This window comes from Anastrepha ludens, chromosome 4 (genome assembly GCF_028408465.1).
Source record: "Anastrepha ludens isolate Willacy chromosome 4, idAnaLude1.1, whole genome shotgun sequence".
Lineage (NCBI taxonomy): Eukaryota > Metazoa > Arthropoda > Insecta > Diptera > Tephritidae > Anastrepha > Anastrepha ludens.
This window is the reverse complement of record NC_071500.1, coordinates 58,103,049-58,120,187: the sequence shown is the minus strand read 5'-3', so window position 1 is coordinate 58,120,187 and position 17,139 is coordinate 58,103,049. Positions and strand designations below refer to the sequence as shown.

Below are 17,139 nucleotides of genomic sequence, written 5' to 3'. Positions count from 1 at the left end.
CTGGTGCAAGGTCATGCAGAGTCTTGAATACTACACTCTCAAAAAGTAAAAAAAAATCGTGGGACCAAACTTATTGAACTAGAGTACATGAACGAATATTTAATGAAGTATTGTTTGAATTATTATTTCGCATCTGCCTCGCATGGGTGATGATGTTGTTCGCTCTGCCGATTGGCGTGATAGCTCTTAAGTAATTTTGGCTGAGTTTAAGAAAACGCGCCGGTCGTTTCTTTCTCCTGCTAACTGGCACCAGTTGAAACACACAAAATGAAGCCAAGTCCTTCTCCACCTGATCTTTCCGACGTTGAGGTTGGAACCCCAGGTTGGTACCACATCGAATGCTTTCAGTGCCGGAGTGTTTGTATCCATTCGTACAACATTTCCAAGCCAAGGAAGCTGCTAGATATTTATTCGAAGCACTATGTCTATGTCGTCGTAAAACTCATTGCTCCATTGCCTGCAATACTCGCCGTTACCAATGTGCAATGTTTGAAAAATCTTCAGCAGAATCTTTCTCTCTAACACTCCAAGGGACGCCTCATAAGATGTTGTCATCATCCTACGATAGGACGGGCATATGCGAGCTTTATAAAGTATTAGTTTTGTTCGTCTAGAGAGGACTTTACTACTCAATTGCCTACTTAGTCCAAAGTAGCAAAAGACATTCTCCGTTGAATTTTAAGGCTGACATTATTATCGGCGTTATTGCCGGTTCCTAGAAAAACGAAGTCTCTTGCAATCTCGAAATCATAACTGCCAGCAGTGACGTGGGTGCCGATACGCGAGTGTGCTGCCTGTCCGATGGCGTGAGATATGTTAATTCGTTTTGCTCTCGTTCACCACCAGACCCATTCGCTTTGCTTCTTTATATAGTTTGGAAAAGACAAAACTAACAATGATGGCAATATCATTGGCATGCGCCAACAATGGTACGCTCATATAAAATATTGTGCCTAAGCGATTAAGTTCTGCGGCTCGCGCGATAATTGGCACACATTGCAGTATCACTTTTTTGTGCATTGGCCAGCCCACACTTAAATTTCAATAGACAGGCATGCTTTCATCCGACCATATTTTCCATAGAAGCTGATGTATGCACCTTATCAGCTCAGCCCCCTGCCAGGTTCGTTGCCATGTTGGATTAACCAAGAAAGGGCATGGTCCATTCCATGGGGATGCTCCACATATTCTGGAATGTCCTTATACATACATCTGTAAATTATGCTATTATTTCTATGAACAAATGCATGCCCGGAGAAGCGACCCCATACAATTATATTCCATTATCTATACTTTACAGTACCTTGACAATAGCGAGGATCGAACTGCCTATTTTTTTCGTTGGCGCACTCAAAAAATCGGGTGGTACTCCATATCTGCACTGAACGGCCAAGATTATCTCGAGAAATTGTTAGGCAAGCTTTATGATTTTTCTTCGAAATTAATGGGTTTTTGACAGCACAATTCGACTGCGTGTTGTTAAGTTAGGAGCATAAAGAACCTGACTGTTGATTTGTCGGCCTAATTTTTTCAATTATCTTACAATCCTCGAACTTTCTTTAAGTGTGATACGTCGTGTGAAGTCCCCGACAATGTAAAGTTTGATGACAGCAGACTTTTTAAATTTGTTTGAAATGAAACTTGCCTATAGCATTTGAATAAAAAAACTTTACATCAATGCCTTTAAGCGATAACTACTTTTGATTTTACAGATTACTAAGTTTTTGAATTCAGTTGAATGTTTTTTCCTAAATTTTTGATTAAATTCAAACACATTTATAAGTACAAATTTATAGTACTTATATACAAAAAACGCACACAAATATTTAAAATAGGTGCATAACGGCTGGTAAAAAAAACTATATTTTTCATAGTCATATGTTTTTTCGCGCAGTTTTTTACAAGTTCCGTTCGCCTCTTGAATTTTGTAGAATAGGTATAATGGCGGCCCACGCGAAGGACCCAATTGGGTATGGGCAAATAATCAACATTCGCCCATTGTGATGACATATATATATATATATATTTATTAGGCCGGGTCGATTTGTGGGGAGGCAAAAAAATCGCCCATTACTCTGTGAAAATCGTATTCTAGGGATCAAAATAAGAAACTTTGCCGAAGGAACCATACCTCTAAAACGAATTCTGATGTCCCCCAATTTGGGTCGAACTTTTTAGTTTCTTTTCTCATGTAAAGGCCAAAAATGGTGATATTTTGAAATGATTGTATGGGGAACCCCCCAGGGGAGTTCCAGGGAGTGTGCCACTGGCATGGGTGGATCGGCCGTCCAAAGTTAGTGGGGGTCGGTTTGGACTCGGATTTTTCGTTCGACCCAATTTGGGGGACATCAGAATTCGTTTTAGAGGTATGGTTCCTTCGGCAAAGTTTCTTATTTTGATCCCTAGAATACGATTTTCACAGAGCAATGAGCGATTTTTAAATCGACCCGCCCTAATATATATAGGTATATATTATATATAATTGGCGCGAACTCCCTTTTTGGGTGTTTTTGTGATGGCATACGGGAGAAAAAAAACAGAAGGAAAATAATCAAACCTGGGGTAAAAAAGGAAGAAAGGGCTTTGGATTGGAGGATGACGACCAACGGTGGTTAATTTCATTTATATTAACTGCTTCAAGCTACTGATGAAATTCACCAGTTATGTAATATTTAAACCTGTTATATCCGCAGATATAACAAACAAGAAACCCCGGTTATCTGAAATTTAGCCAGACAAGAGCAGGGCAGCTGAGAATAAGGTCAAGGCACCTCATCCTTATAAATAAATATGTATATTAAAATCCTTTTCAAGCATTTTTCCTTGTCAAATATTTTCATATAAAAAGATTTATGAGGCAAACTGTATAAGTACATAAATCGAAATCCTACACCTTTTATAGATAACAAACAGAGATGAATGAACGTCTGTAATTGATTGCCATATCGAATGATGCCTTTATTTAAGCTCAATTTTGTTAAAATTAATCTCCGCAGACCAAGCCGATTTTACCCTTCCTCGACTTAAACAATGATAAGGTCATATAAAATATTATAATGAACTAAAATTGATGGGCATGCAAAAGTCTGCGTATCAGACGCAACAATACCAATTACAAAATATACCCCAATGAATTAATTTAAATTTTGTAGTTGGCAGAAAATATGCAGACCCAAAAACAGATCGGTGTAAAAATAGAATCAAAATCATGAAAAGTTAAGCTAGCGTGTGTGTGTGCTGCTTCAATTGTGTCGAAAATACATCCTGCTCATTATTCTCCATTTAATATTATTAATTACGCAGCGAGCAAAACGAGTTAATTAATTCTTAATTGGCTTTCATAACGAAAATAATAAAAAAACATGTCCAACGCCACTCGCAGAAATGTATAATTGTAGCTTTTAGAACCAGTCATCATAAAATAAATAATAAGTTTCATCAATTAGAGTAGATTACTAAAAAGTAAAAAATATTAAAAACTTGTACTGTAAATATGAAAATATAAACCTATCGTATAGACTTCAAACTCTCACGAGAATTTGAAAATACATCTAAATTTTTATAAACTTGGTCAGTTTGCTTCAGACAATGCGTAAGTGGGTAACTAATCATGAAATTAGTCTTGTGATAAGGTACATAAAACATGAAAATCACGAGCAAGACAATTGAAAAAAATTAGCTCAAGCAATAAGTGGTAATTAACATGGCTCATGGCCATATCCCTAATAAACCTAACTGATGATATTTTTCTACGCATTTCTAATGTCGGCAATGTCAACAGAAGGCACCTACTTTTATGATCAGGCATACTACAATTCCAACGAAGGGAGTGAATGGCATACCTAGTAAGGCCTTTGTGAACCTTTTCTACTCTTAAGGTGGAGCCAGAATATACATATAGGATTTCAAATGATGCTGCAATACTCAAGATTCCACCTTCATCATCATCACGCATATCACTACAGCTCGCTATGAACCTTCCTGCTTCCTCCACAATTTTTCCATAACCATATTTTCCGTGGTCGCCCTCTTTGATTTTCACCAAACATGCATGCATCCAAAACTTTACGAGGCATACTTTCATCTAGCAAACGTGTCTTAGCCATCAGTGCGCTGAGATTTAATAAACCGCCCGACATTTTCACCTTGTATGAATTCCTCTAGCTCGTTATTATTTCTGATGCTATAGAGACCGTTTTCTGCTTGTACTGGACCTAGTATTATTCTCAGTATTCAAATACGCTTATTTGGAAGCAACAGTATAAGGTGGGCAAAATATGCTCAATTTGCAGCCCGCACACGTTCTGGGATAGCAATCGTTTTACCATCCGTTCTACTGAGAAGCAGTCCTAGATTAATTTGATTGACGCCTTCAAATTTATGATCACCAATTGAAAGGTCTGGCGCTATTCTCAACGTGTTAAGTCTTGCGAGGTATTTCGTTTTGCTTTCATTGATTTTTAATCCAAACAATTTTGCTGCTTTTGTTAGAACGTTTATATTGCTCGCGAGGATGACCAGGTCATCAGCAAAGCCAAATATTTGGGAAGCTTTGGTGAATATAGTCTCATGCATCAGAGACATCTTTAATTACATAGTCTAGATTGAACACAAGCGTATACAGCGAGTCTCCCTACTGTACTCTTGTTCCAACTCTGCATAAATCAGACTCTTTATCTTATAAGAATAATTTGGAAAAGGTCTCAGTGAGAAGTACACTTACTAAGACTCGACCTTAGAAATTGAAAATAATTTATAATCCATAATGGATAAAATCGGAAGCTTCTTCGGTCTGTAGGCAGGAGAATCGCCTAAGATTTTGAGATAATTAGAATCTCCCTACGTTGACCAAAACAAGTGAAACCACTTGCCTGCCTATAGCCTCTGGGCAGACTTGAGCCAGGTAGTGAGCCTCCTTCTTGCCTAAGAGTCTCCTACATAGAAAGCATTTATTTCCAAAAGCACGAATTTTGATCTGCACCCTACTGCCCTATTTCTCGCTATATGTCGAATTATTTTGCCTCCACCCGATATGGTTAACTTAAGCTAATTATTTCTTATGCAAAAGCACTAACGAAATTGCATTAGTAGAAACTCTTATGCAGCACGACTATCTGCCAAAGTGTTAAAATATGAAAATGTAGTATTAAACTTTGTTCATATAAATGTTACTTCCGACATTTTAGTCCAAAGTAAGTAAATAAGAGTAAGTCGAGAAAAGTGTTGGCACAGTGAGTTTATTTACAGTATTCGCAATGTTGGTTATTAAAAAAGAATAAAGTCCAGAAAGTTAGGTTACGATAATACACTGTCCAGTAAATATCTAAGATGAAGTTACAATACCGATGGGTGATTCAAAATCAAAAAAAAAAAAAAATGATCATTCGTTTTGGATGGAGAAAATTATTTTTCTCACATAAAAGTTTAGGTCGCTGGGAATTAGCGTTTTTATACAAAAAACATTTTCAAATATAGATCAAATGTGAAGTTCAAGTTCAAGTTCAAGTTTGAACTAATTGAAACATCGAAATTTGTGCATAAGGAATTTCAAGGCATTGGTTTAAGCCAAGTGGACTTGCAGTGAGTAACGAAATATATCAGAAAGAATATCTGAGCAAAAGTTTTATATCTTTCCTTAAAAATTACCACTCTAATGACTATTATGTTTTCTGGCCTGTCAAAGCTTCGTCCCGTCATGCAAAAAGTTAATTGCCTACCAAAAGGACGAAATCACACAAACTTGTCCCAATACCGTCAAATAGAGGATTTCTTTCGCAATTTGGAATTAATGGTAATAGAAAACGTCAATGCATGTACTTCAGATAGAAATGTTGTTCAGCAAACATTCGTAGGCATCCCTACAAGGCTCCAATGCACAGCTAATCTTATACATTACAGGTACTTTTTCTTAGTGCTTTATTTTTAAACTTTTTGTAGGGAAACATAACAAACAAAACAAATTCTTTTTCCAATGCTTAAAAAAGGTCTACGTTTTTTATCATCACCCGTTATTAGCAGCTACAACTGAGATAAATTAGATCCCCACCCATATCCCTTCCTCCTACATACACGCATGTGGTCAATTAGGTTAACAACTACAGGATTATTTTGTGAGCGATGAGAAGCAGCAACATTTAATTTATACGAAAAGTCAAGAAGTAAAAAATGTAAAGCATTAAAGTGTAAACAGTTTCCCTCTCAATAGCTACAAATTTTCATCCATTTGCTATATTTTTCCAACCGTAAATTTTAAACATTGAACCATATAAATTTGAGTTAACGTAACGAGACCACCTTCGCATCTTTGTGCTTATAAAAAGCAATGTACATATTTACAACAGGAAAATAGTAAAAGTAGGAATTTTGTGTATTTGTACTAAATATACGGAAATAATCTTTACGCAAAATTGCATCCAAAATATCAAAAACTTCTGGTGAAATCGTGTAGCTGTAGATATTTAAATAAAGTTTACACATACAAATGAACTTGAATGTGGTACCGGGTCCGGCAATCGAAGGGTAAACAATTAAAAATGCCATAAATTTATTTTGGAAACTTACTTTTATTCAAATCAAAGTAAACAATATATGAAAATAATACAAAAAGACGAAGGTAGTAATCGTGCCTTGTTGATGCTCCAAATTAGCCGCCTTCGAACTGTGATTTTAATGCAGTGGGCAAAAGGTAAGGTGAATTTATTTGTCAAACTTCAAATTTCGCTCTAGTTATTTTTTTCATGAGTTGGCAGCACTGTTAATAACATCTGGGCCAACTTTTATATGAATGTCATTATCAGTAATATATTTACGCTTGTGTTTACCAAACGACCAAGAGTGCATTTTTCGATTTTTACAATGTCTGATTTGATTGAGCAGGGAAGTGCCATCAAATTTTGTTTGCGGAATGAAATTTCGGCGGCGGAAACGTTTAGCATGTTGCAGAAGGCATTTGGTGATTCGACCATGTCGCAGAAAAATGTTTATAAGTGGTACAAAGACTTCAAAGAGGGTCGAGATCGTGTTGATGACTTGGAGCGCTCCGGACGACTATCGACGTCAACAGATGACCAACGCGTCAATAAAGTGAAGGAGTTAGTGCTCAAAAATCGTCGGTTGACTGTTAAAGAAGGATCTGTGAAAACCATTTTGAAAGACCATTTGGGCCTACGAAAAGTCAAATCTCGTTTGGTACCGAAAACTCTCAATTTCTAGGAAAAAAGTCGTCGCGTTGATGTGTGTGAAACAATGCTTTCAGACTATCAGGATATGCTCAAATGCATCATTACGGGAGATGAGACTTGGATTTATGCTTACGACCCTGAAACAACCGACCAATTAAGCGAATATCGTGCTAAAGGCGAGGCCAGACCGAAAAGAGCACGTCAAAGTCGTTCAAAAATAAAGGTCATGATGACACTTTTTTTCGATTTTCGTGGTGTGGTGCGCTATGAATTCCTTCCACCTGGCCAAACTGATAATAAGGAATATTGTTTGAGAGTTATGCGTCGTTTACGTGAGGCAATTCGTCTAAAAAGGCCAGAGTTATGAGCCAGCAACTCTTGGTTTTTGCATCACGATAATGCACCGTCTCACACTGCACTCGTTCTTCGTGACCATTTCGCCAAAAATTCCACGCATATCGTTCCGCAACCACCGTATTCGTCTGATTTGGCTCCGTGTGACTTCTGGCTATTCCCAAAACACAAGAGATCACTCTGGGGAACGCGTTTCGAGTCGACTGAGGAGATAAAAGTTGAATCGAAGAAGGTGCTGATGGTTCTACCGGAAATGGACTATTTGGCATGTTTCGGGGATTGGAAAAATCGTTGGCATAAGTGTATTTCATCGAGAGGGGATTATTTTGAAGGGGATGAAATTGATTTACAAGAATATAGTAAATAAAGATTTTTCATTTTACAACCAAATTCACCTTACTTTTTGCCCACAAACGGTCAATTTTGCATGGATAATCTAGAAACGTTTCAGGCCATGGATAATCTAGAAACGTTTCATTTTACAACCAAATTCACCTTACTTTTTGCCCACAAACGGTCAATGTTGCATGGATAATCTAGAAACGTTTTCATGATCAGCATTTTTGATTCGTGAAATAGAGTAAGAACTTGCCAGCAAGGCCTCCGTAAATGGGATTGACAGGATGCTCTACTGGAGAGTCAGTGAAGGCAGATACATATAGGTATGAATGAAATCCTTTTCTAGAAATAATTTAAGCATTTGGTAATTTCAATAGAATAATCATATCAATCATTACACTACGTAACGAAACTGAAAGAAGTCATGAAATTTTGCTTTTCACATTTGTTAAATGTGAATAAAGCGGAGTAATAAACTATACTGCAAATGAATCACCAGAATCAGGACTTATTTTCAACAAAATAATTTTGCGAGTATCTCATACTGCTTTTCAGCACTCAGTCCAGATTTAGAGAGTATATTTTTAGAGTCTTTCATTATTCGTTATTTACCGTTCCGAATTAATTTCATTTCACCGTCAATTTTGATTTTATTTTTATTCATTTTTATCGTAAACACCGTTCATTTGCTATCTACACAATTTTGCATATTGAAGCGTGCTGTAAAATTTCATACAAGCACAGTTATTTGTCAGCATCTTCATAAAATATTAATGGTACTATTTAGGCTTTTCAAGTTTGAAAAATGGAATATATTTATTTTTGTATGATCTGTAAATAAAAATTTATGACCTCAATAAGAAAACATAGAGATCAAAAATTTATCAAGCTTACTGGTGAATCGTGAAGCCTTTTTCACGATTTTAAGTGTTCAAAAAACACAAGCGCTTAAAAATTTCCCGACCTTTATTTCTTGAGGTATGACAATAGAATGGTTCTTATTACTAAATTAAATCTATGCATAAGCCAAGACGCTTATGTTATATTGGAAAGGTCCTGCTATTTTACCTGTTACAATATGAAGGTCACATATCGTATGATTTTGGCCCCGAAATCGAAAATCGAATGTCAATTTGGTATTATTAGCGGTGCAACGCTGTCGAAATTTTCGTTGTATACCGAATTTAGAGTCGAATGCAATTTTGCTTTCGATTGTGTAGCGTATTGTGGGAAAACTTGTTAAAATGTAAGTTGTTTGCGATTATTTATTGTTTTATAGTAACCAAATAATAAATATATACTAATTTTGTTAATATTATGCAGGAATATGTTAATATATGTTAATATTTTGCGAGGAATTTACAACGGAGCTGAATTGCTTGGGACCACCAGTTAGAACGGCAGCAAAATGGATTAAGGTTATTAATGTTTTTTTTTGTGATGTTTATAGAAATACATTTTTATTTTTTTATTATTTTCCCTTGGCAGGTATGGGCTGAAATACATATTTTTTTCGAATGACGAATAATTGAATAAAGAAAATTTATAACAAAAATAAAACAGAAACTGTGGCGTAAAGGTTTCTATTTAATACTTTTTAGATTTTTCTATAATATTCTAAGAATTTCATTTCTTATGTTTTCTGCTTCTCCGTTATTTGGCTCCACTTCAATATCTTCAGCATCATCGTTGAGGGTCTCATCGGATAACTCTTCATCCGGAAGTTGAACATTATAAAACAAGCAAATGTTGTGCAAAGCTGCACACACATTAATAATTTGTGTTGCTTTTTTTTGGAGAATAGTGAAGAGCTCTTGGCTCGGGTGCACTGCTGCAACTGGTTTTTTGTACTGGACAGTAGGTTCATAAACGGCTCTTTAGATAATCTAAAGTTCTTTAAAAAACTGTAAGGAAATTTCTGTAATATTATGTACGTCAACACATTTTGAAAATACTAAACTTACTCAGTGGAAGCCATTTCAAGGGGGTTGGATGCGCCCCTCAGCTGTTTTCTACATCTAGCTAGTTCCACTAATTCATTTCATCGAGCGTTGAATCGTCGAACCACAACTCCGTTGTACTCCATTTTCACAAAAAATACTTTTTTTTAACTTTTAAAATTGTTGTTAGCAAAGAATTTCAACACAATCGGTTTTTCTTTTATTTTGATTTGCTGTATCAGCTGAGAAAAATTATCTATTGTAAATGCATCGAGCGATCGAAATTCACAACAGTCCTATTCTTCAACGAATGAGCACCATAATACCAAATGAAAATTCGTTCGATCAGCACTTTCGACTATAGTCGAAGATCGAATGTTGCTCATAATAAGGGCCTTTCTGAAATAGCAGGACAAAAATACAATGAGCAAAAATAGTTCGACAAACTTATGCTAATGCTGTAATTTATTGGGCAAAAACAATGCATAACGAAAGGTGCGAAGATAGTGGAAGTAAGTAAATGGGAGCTCCAGCGAAGACAATAGCAACGTTAGCGACGACAACAACAACTGCAGTGATGAGAGAGTGTGAATGTAAATTTGATAGCTGTAACTACAATTGGAAGTACAGAGGCGGCGTCGATGAATTATAAAGAGGGGCGCGAACACTTACTATAGTACGAGCAATAGCGATTGTTTTTCGTAAACAGAATTTAGTATGAGTTGGAGTCAATCACGACCGTAGCGGTACATTGTAGAAAGCAAAATACGTAAAAGGGATCTATAGCCCTCTCTACATTACATTTCGTTCGTCGTATGGCAGTCTATTTTGGTTTCTTTCCGTACGAAATATAGGAAACGAACGGGGGGCAAAAAAAAAAATAAATAAATAATTTCATAAAAAGTGAAAAGAAGTTTGCGGCAAACCTTTCATTTTATTTGTGCTTGCAAGCGCATTCTATAACATTATGTTTACTGTATTTCAGGGGATGAAGAACTCAAAAAACGAGTTGTTTTTCTTTCACTCAAAATTTTGTATCAAAATCGTAATGATTTTATATAAGAGCCGCCTAGCAGCAAGGAAGGAATTTTATATTTACAAGTGGAACGAAACAACAAAAAATATTCAGTACACAAATTTTTCATGCGCAATATCTTTTTTGGGAAATATTCCAACAACTATTTAATATTTTGCGATGTGATATCATCAGCTTTAGGCATAAGTACAAAAGAAATGGCTTTTTATATACATGGAATTTAAATTTATATAATTTAAACTCATTGAGGTGGCGATTGCCCACCTGCATTTGCTATCTTCATCTTAATTGTAATTGTTCGGTGACGATGGCCTACCGTCAAGGACACTTAAATATTAAGTAGAGTAAAGAAAGTATAGCGAGCATATTTTGTTGGGTCTACTAGTGTATATCAAGTCGTTGACGATTCGTCAGTCCATATTCGATACCTGGTAATTTATTTTTTTGCTGTTCGCTCGTTTTCATACTTCAACCTATTCCAAGGAAATATTTACTATTTACATGTACACAATTTCCACGACAACATTTTCATTGAAGTGGATGTGAATGTGTATGGGAAAGCGAAAGTGAAAGTGAAACTGAAAGTCATTCCACTTTATCCTTCATCTTTGAATGGCATTTTTAGTGAAAATTAGCCTTTTTCCTATAATGAAACATTTAATTAAGGTCAACGTTCTTATTATATGCCACATACTTATATCCATTTACACAAATGTTCATTCTTAAATACATATACCCATTATATAAAAACTTTGCGCATACGAGCGTTCATAAAAACTATTGGACGTAATTGAATTAAGAGCCTGCGCTAGCGCCATCAGCAAATACGCCAAAGTAAAAACAGTACGGGCGAATGAATTTTAATTGAACTACGTGGCAGCGAAGGTTGTCCATAAACTTAACGGCAAAAAGTACGATATTATTAAAAAGTATTTTGCAATATTTACGAACATGAAATATGGTAATAAAAACTATATGAAAAAGAGCTTCATTAAGCAACGCTCTAAATGTTTTGCCCTATAAACTGCATAAATAGGATGTCGAGGTAGGCGAGTGGACCAGCTAGCGGATCGTAAACAACAGAAACAGCGCAACTCGAATTGAGCATATTCGTGCTTGGCGTATAAAAAAGGATTAAAAAGCAAGAAAGAAAGTGATAAATTCGGCGCAGACAGAGCTATTTATACTGGCACACATTTAGTTGAATTAAATTTGAGCCAGCTTGGTTTTTGGTATAAAAAAAATATACAGTGTAAGGCATGGGTTATAGCATTGAAGGCACGTGCAGAAATTTACCTTTACTACAAGGTGGCACAAAACTAGTCGACCAATTTTGTTTTTGAATAATTTTTTGCCAGAAAAAATGTGTAACTTTAAGAAATCTTCATTTTGACTATTTTTGCTCTCCAGTGATTTTATTTTTGCACACTGCAGCTGTCTAACTAACAATAAAAATTAATTCAGATCTTCCGATAGGGTAAAGAATTTTGCAAACTTAGAACACAAGTGGTAGAAGTGGTTTTTATTCTCAATAATATTTGCGTTGGATCTAAATAAGGTGGTGATAAATACGTGTACGCATGATGAGTTCATCAATTGTGGAAATCAAAAGCGGGTTTACTTATTTTTTTCTTTTTCAATTAATGTTATTTTAGAGGTGAGCGTGGTTATTGACCGATTTAGCGCAATACCAACCTATCTTGGATAAGGGGTAACAATTGAGAATAAAATTGCAATAATCTGATGGAAAAGTGAGCCCACGTATAAGACTCAACCTATGACCGCCATAGCTGAATGAGTTGTGCTTGACTACCATTCGGAATTCACAGAGAGAACGTAGGTACGAATCTCGGTGAAACACCAAAATTAAGAAAACGTTTTTTTCTAATAGCGGTCGCCCTTCGGCAGGCAATGACAAACCTCCGAGTTTATTTCTGCCATGAAAAAATTCCTCATAAAAAAATATCTGCCGTTCGGAGACGGCTTTAAAATATAGGTCCCTCCAGTTAAAACGCACGCCACAAATGGGAAAAGAAGCTCGGCTAAACACCTAAAAAATGGAAGATACACTTCTCAAAAAAACGTATGATCATGCTAGTCTATTATTGCGACTAGCTCTAGACAAGCTCGGAGACGACTGACTATTTTGTCTTGATGGTTACTTTCAACAAAAATTTTGCTACACTCATTCCATTCCAGGAGGAATCGAGTAAGGAACTCTCACTATGAAACTTCCATACTAAAGTCTCTGCAGATGGCTCTAAAATGGATTGTGGTGTTGGAGCAGGTATACATTCTCTTAGACTTAAAATTTAAAAATCTGTACGTCCTCCCAATTCTTACAGTGTCTTCCAGGCGGAAGTACTGACAATTGGGGAAGATTGTAGGCTACTAATAGCAGACTTCTCTTTTAAGCGCAATATCTCTATTATTTGGGATAGCCAAGCTGCAATTCAGGCACTGGATTCAGCTACAAAAAAGTAGGAATAGCTTAACCTGGGTCCCGGAACATCGGAATACTGAAGGTAATGAAAAAGCAGATGAACTGGCAAGAGGGGGATCTGCCAAGAATAACATTCTTGCAGAATAGGTATTCACACCACTGAGTGTCATCAAGAATACAATACTCAAATGTAGTTCCGAATCGCGGATTGACCTAACAACATGCAACATTAGCAAAACGTTATGGCCCGACTGCAACCTAAAACAATCGTCAACATTGACAAACATGAAATGGCGGGAGGCCTGGAGACTCACGGGGCTTTAGGTCTATCAGGAAACAAGCAGCCAATATGGACATCCCTTACAACACATGCTGCCACAGTTGTAAACAACCGGAGAAAAAGGAAACGATTTTTCATTTCCTCTGTGAATGCCTTGCTCTATGGAAGGACAGAATGTTAACCCTGGGCAAACCGCTGTTCGAGAGTCTCGAACATAGGTGTCAACAACCTAGTAAGATTCCTAAACTGCACAGACTGGATATAGACATGCTATAAATAACCGTTCAACAAATTGGTTATAAGGATGTGGCAACAAAATGGTATGGAAGCGGTAGTTCTATTCTGGATGGACCACTTTAACCAACCAACCAACCAAACCTGCTTTGTCAGTGTAGTCACAATTTTCATCATACAAATGTTTAAATGTTTCGATTTGAAACTGAAACATTATCCTTTCTTCAAACTCTCAAAGTATAATTGTACAATGAGTATCCCCCGAAAAAATTGTATTTATTGGTATTAGGTATGTGTGTGTATATTTTTATTTAATATCAATATTTTGTTATGAAATATCTTTCTGAAATCTCCTGCGTAAATTCTCTACAGTATCTCAACAAACAGCAGCATCTCAACAGCATCTCACTATTTTTTAATTTAGAGGTTTTCAACTTGATAAATTAGAAATTCTTAGCATGACATCGATGAGGCTTCTCCAATTTCTGTCAAATAAAATAATCCTTTTTTATTTCATAATTACTTATAAAATATTTTGTTCAATAATTTCAATAAATTATATAGAATAAAGTTATTTATATGTATATATTTTTTATAAAAAGATTATGTGAAATAAATTCCATTTTCGACATTTAATTGATAAGAAAATATACAAGTTAAACGAGAAACGCATTTACTTGGCAAAGACACAGACTAAGAAAAGCAGTCACTGCACTTTATGCATGCAAACCGGTTATAGGTAAAATATGAGGGTTGAAACTGAAACTGGTACACAGGCAGTGTACTGCGGTTGTGAGGTGTATCCTCTTTTACGGGGTCATTGTTTGGTGGCCAACATTGGAAAATATGGTATGCAAGAGCAAAATGGAATAGGTACATAGGGCAGCATCTATGTTTATCACAGCACATTCTTTCCCAACCAAAGCGCTTGATACTCTATTAGACCTTCTCCCCAGAGATATCTTGACAAATTTTGCGCAGAGGGTTTTCTTATACCCCGCACTTCTGCCCAAGAATTTTGTATTATTTTGTTCGCATAACAGAACCTGCCCTTTCTTGTAACCGAAGTAAAACTTCTAAAAATTGGTTCTTTACGTAATTTATCTGACTTTAAAAAGTGTGCGTCTTGATGTTGTTCCACAAATGTAGGGGCCTACAGTTCCAGCTGACTCCGAACGGCAGATATTTTTATGAGGAGCTTTTTCATGGCAGAAATAACTCGGAAGTTTGCCATTGCCTGCCGAGGGGCGACCGCTATTAGAAATATGTTTTTATTAATTTTGCTTAAACCGAGATTCGAACCAACGACCTCTCTCGTTGGATACCGCATAATTTGACAATTGCTCAAAAAAGCATTCGTGTCGATTGGTGTAAAGCAATGGTGTAGAAAATCAGCCGCAGTGGTTCGAAGTACGATTTGACAACTTAACTCGTGATGAATCTTGGATCTAGGCATATTAGCGGAAAACTAAACAGCACTCGGCAGTTTGGGTGTTGCAAGACGAGTTTAATTTAACGAAATTTAATCGCAGCAGAAGACCCTCAAGTCAAGTGCTCGCCTGGAAAACCTTAAAATAGTCATCTCTGAGTGGTACGCAACCATTTATTTGCCGGAAATTTTCGAAGAGTTAAGGAAAACCAACCGCCAAAAACGAGTCATACTTCATCAAGACAATGCGAGCTCTGACGTATCGGTTTTCCAAAGCCTTAAGAATCTATTGAAGCATTTAAACATCTCGTTTTAGAGATATGCACTTCTAGAGTCAAAAGTGCTTCTCAAATTGGTTCACGCGAATGCAGAAGTATATAGACTTCCCTGGATAATATTTTGGAAGTCAATAAAGCCAAAACGTATAAAAGGCAACTTTGTGCCTCTTGAAACATGCGAATCTATTGGAAATATTTTTGTTCTTCTTTATTTATGCTGCAGGAATGAAGATATTGCAAAAGGTATTCCATGAACAAAAATGTTTCATTGATAAGACCGGGTTATCCTCCAGTGTAACATCATTTTAGGTAACAGTATCCCTTGGTTCTATTACTCCCAATTTGAGCTCATTATCTATTAAAGTAGATGAGCTGGAAAAAATTGCCCAAGCTTCCCCAGCAAAAACTATACTTGTATATTTGCTATTTGTCTATGTATTATGCTCAGCTACTTCCACATACATACATACTCGTGTATATTTTCTTTAATTGGATACTTATACTCAACCGCATTTATCCACGTGCATATATCACTCATACAATATGCGTATGTCAAGATATACGAGCATATCAAGTTGCTCACTAAATATATTCCTGAGTCCATAAATACATTCATATATACATACATCAGGACTACCATACGTAATGTTTCTATTCGAATTACGTTGAAATACGAAATCAAATTTTCTTTTCATTACGTTTCTCTCTTATACGCTCCAATAGCTTAAAATTTTTAATTACCTGCTCAATACTCGTATAAGTTACCTTACATCACATGCTACTCAGTCGACCCCTGTTGGAAATACTATGCTTTTTATAGAAGTTAGTTTGCATCAGGATTTTCATATCTTTATTTCTTTCTAGCTCATTGCAAAAAAGTGGAAGCAGTGATGTGGGTATGTGGGCAATACAGAATCAGGGAAATTTTGCCTTTTCTCAACAGCAATTAGCCTGACAACAATAATTACCATTTGTTAATCACCAACATCATCTTACACCGACCTACCATGAAATGTGTTCCACCCACATTCAACGTCGTTAAAAGTAATTTAAATGGCGAAGCAAAACTTCTCAACTAGCCAAGATCAGCAAAACGTTTGCAAAAGAGTAGACACGTCATGGTTTCATGGAACAGTGTAGAATTCTGACAAAACTAACATGAAAATTATCTCAAATAGTTTTTCGTCGTATGGAAATTAGATCGAGATGGCATAGTACTTGCACTCAATCATTAATCAGTTCTAAATTGAAATAAATTTGTACTGATTTCGAAGACTGTTCACTCGCTCGTTTGTGCATCATATTCTTAATGTTTTTATATTTGCTCTATCAGCGGGAGCTTGCCACGAACTACTGCTTCTGTAATTATACCAAAAATATTAAAAAGAAGGAATAAGTAGTCTAAATTCGGACCAGACCAAACTCTATATACCGCGATCACTTTAATAATTATACCAAAAGACAACGCATTAAAAAATTGTTTGACAGCTTAAAGACCAGAGAAAATTCATACAGAACTGGCAACAAACCTGCCGGCTTTTTTTTCATAGTTTTCAAACAAGCCATATACGAGAACGAAGAATTAGCAATAGCAATTTGATTAGGATGAAACATCATAAACTGTT

General features: G+C 36.1%; 1 protein-coding gene across 1 annotated transcript in view; it reads right to left on the bottom strand.

Moving 5' to 3' along the window:
• LOC128862501 (myb-like protein A) overlaps positions 1 to 17,139 on the bottom strand; it is a 181,310-nt gene that overhangs the window by 70,805 nt on the left and 93,366 nt on the right. The gene's annotated exons all lie outside the window — the stretch shown is intronic.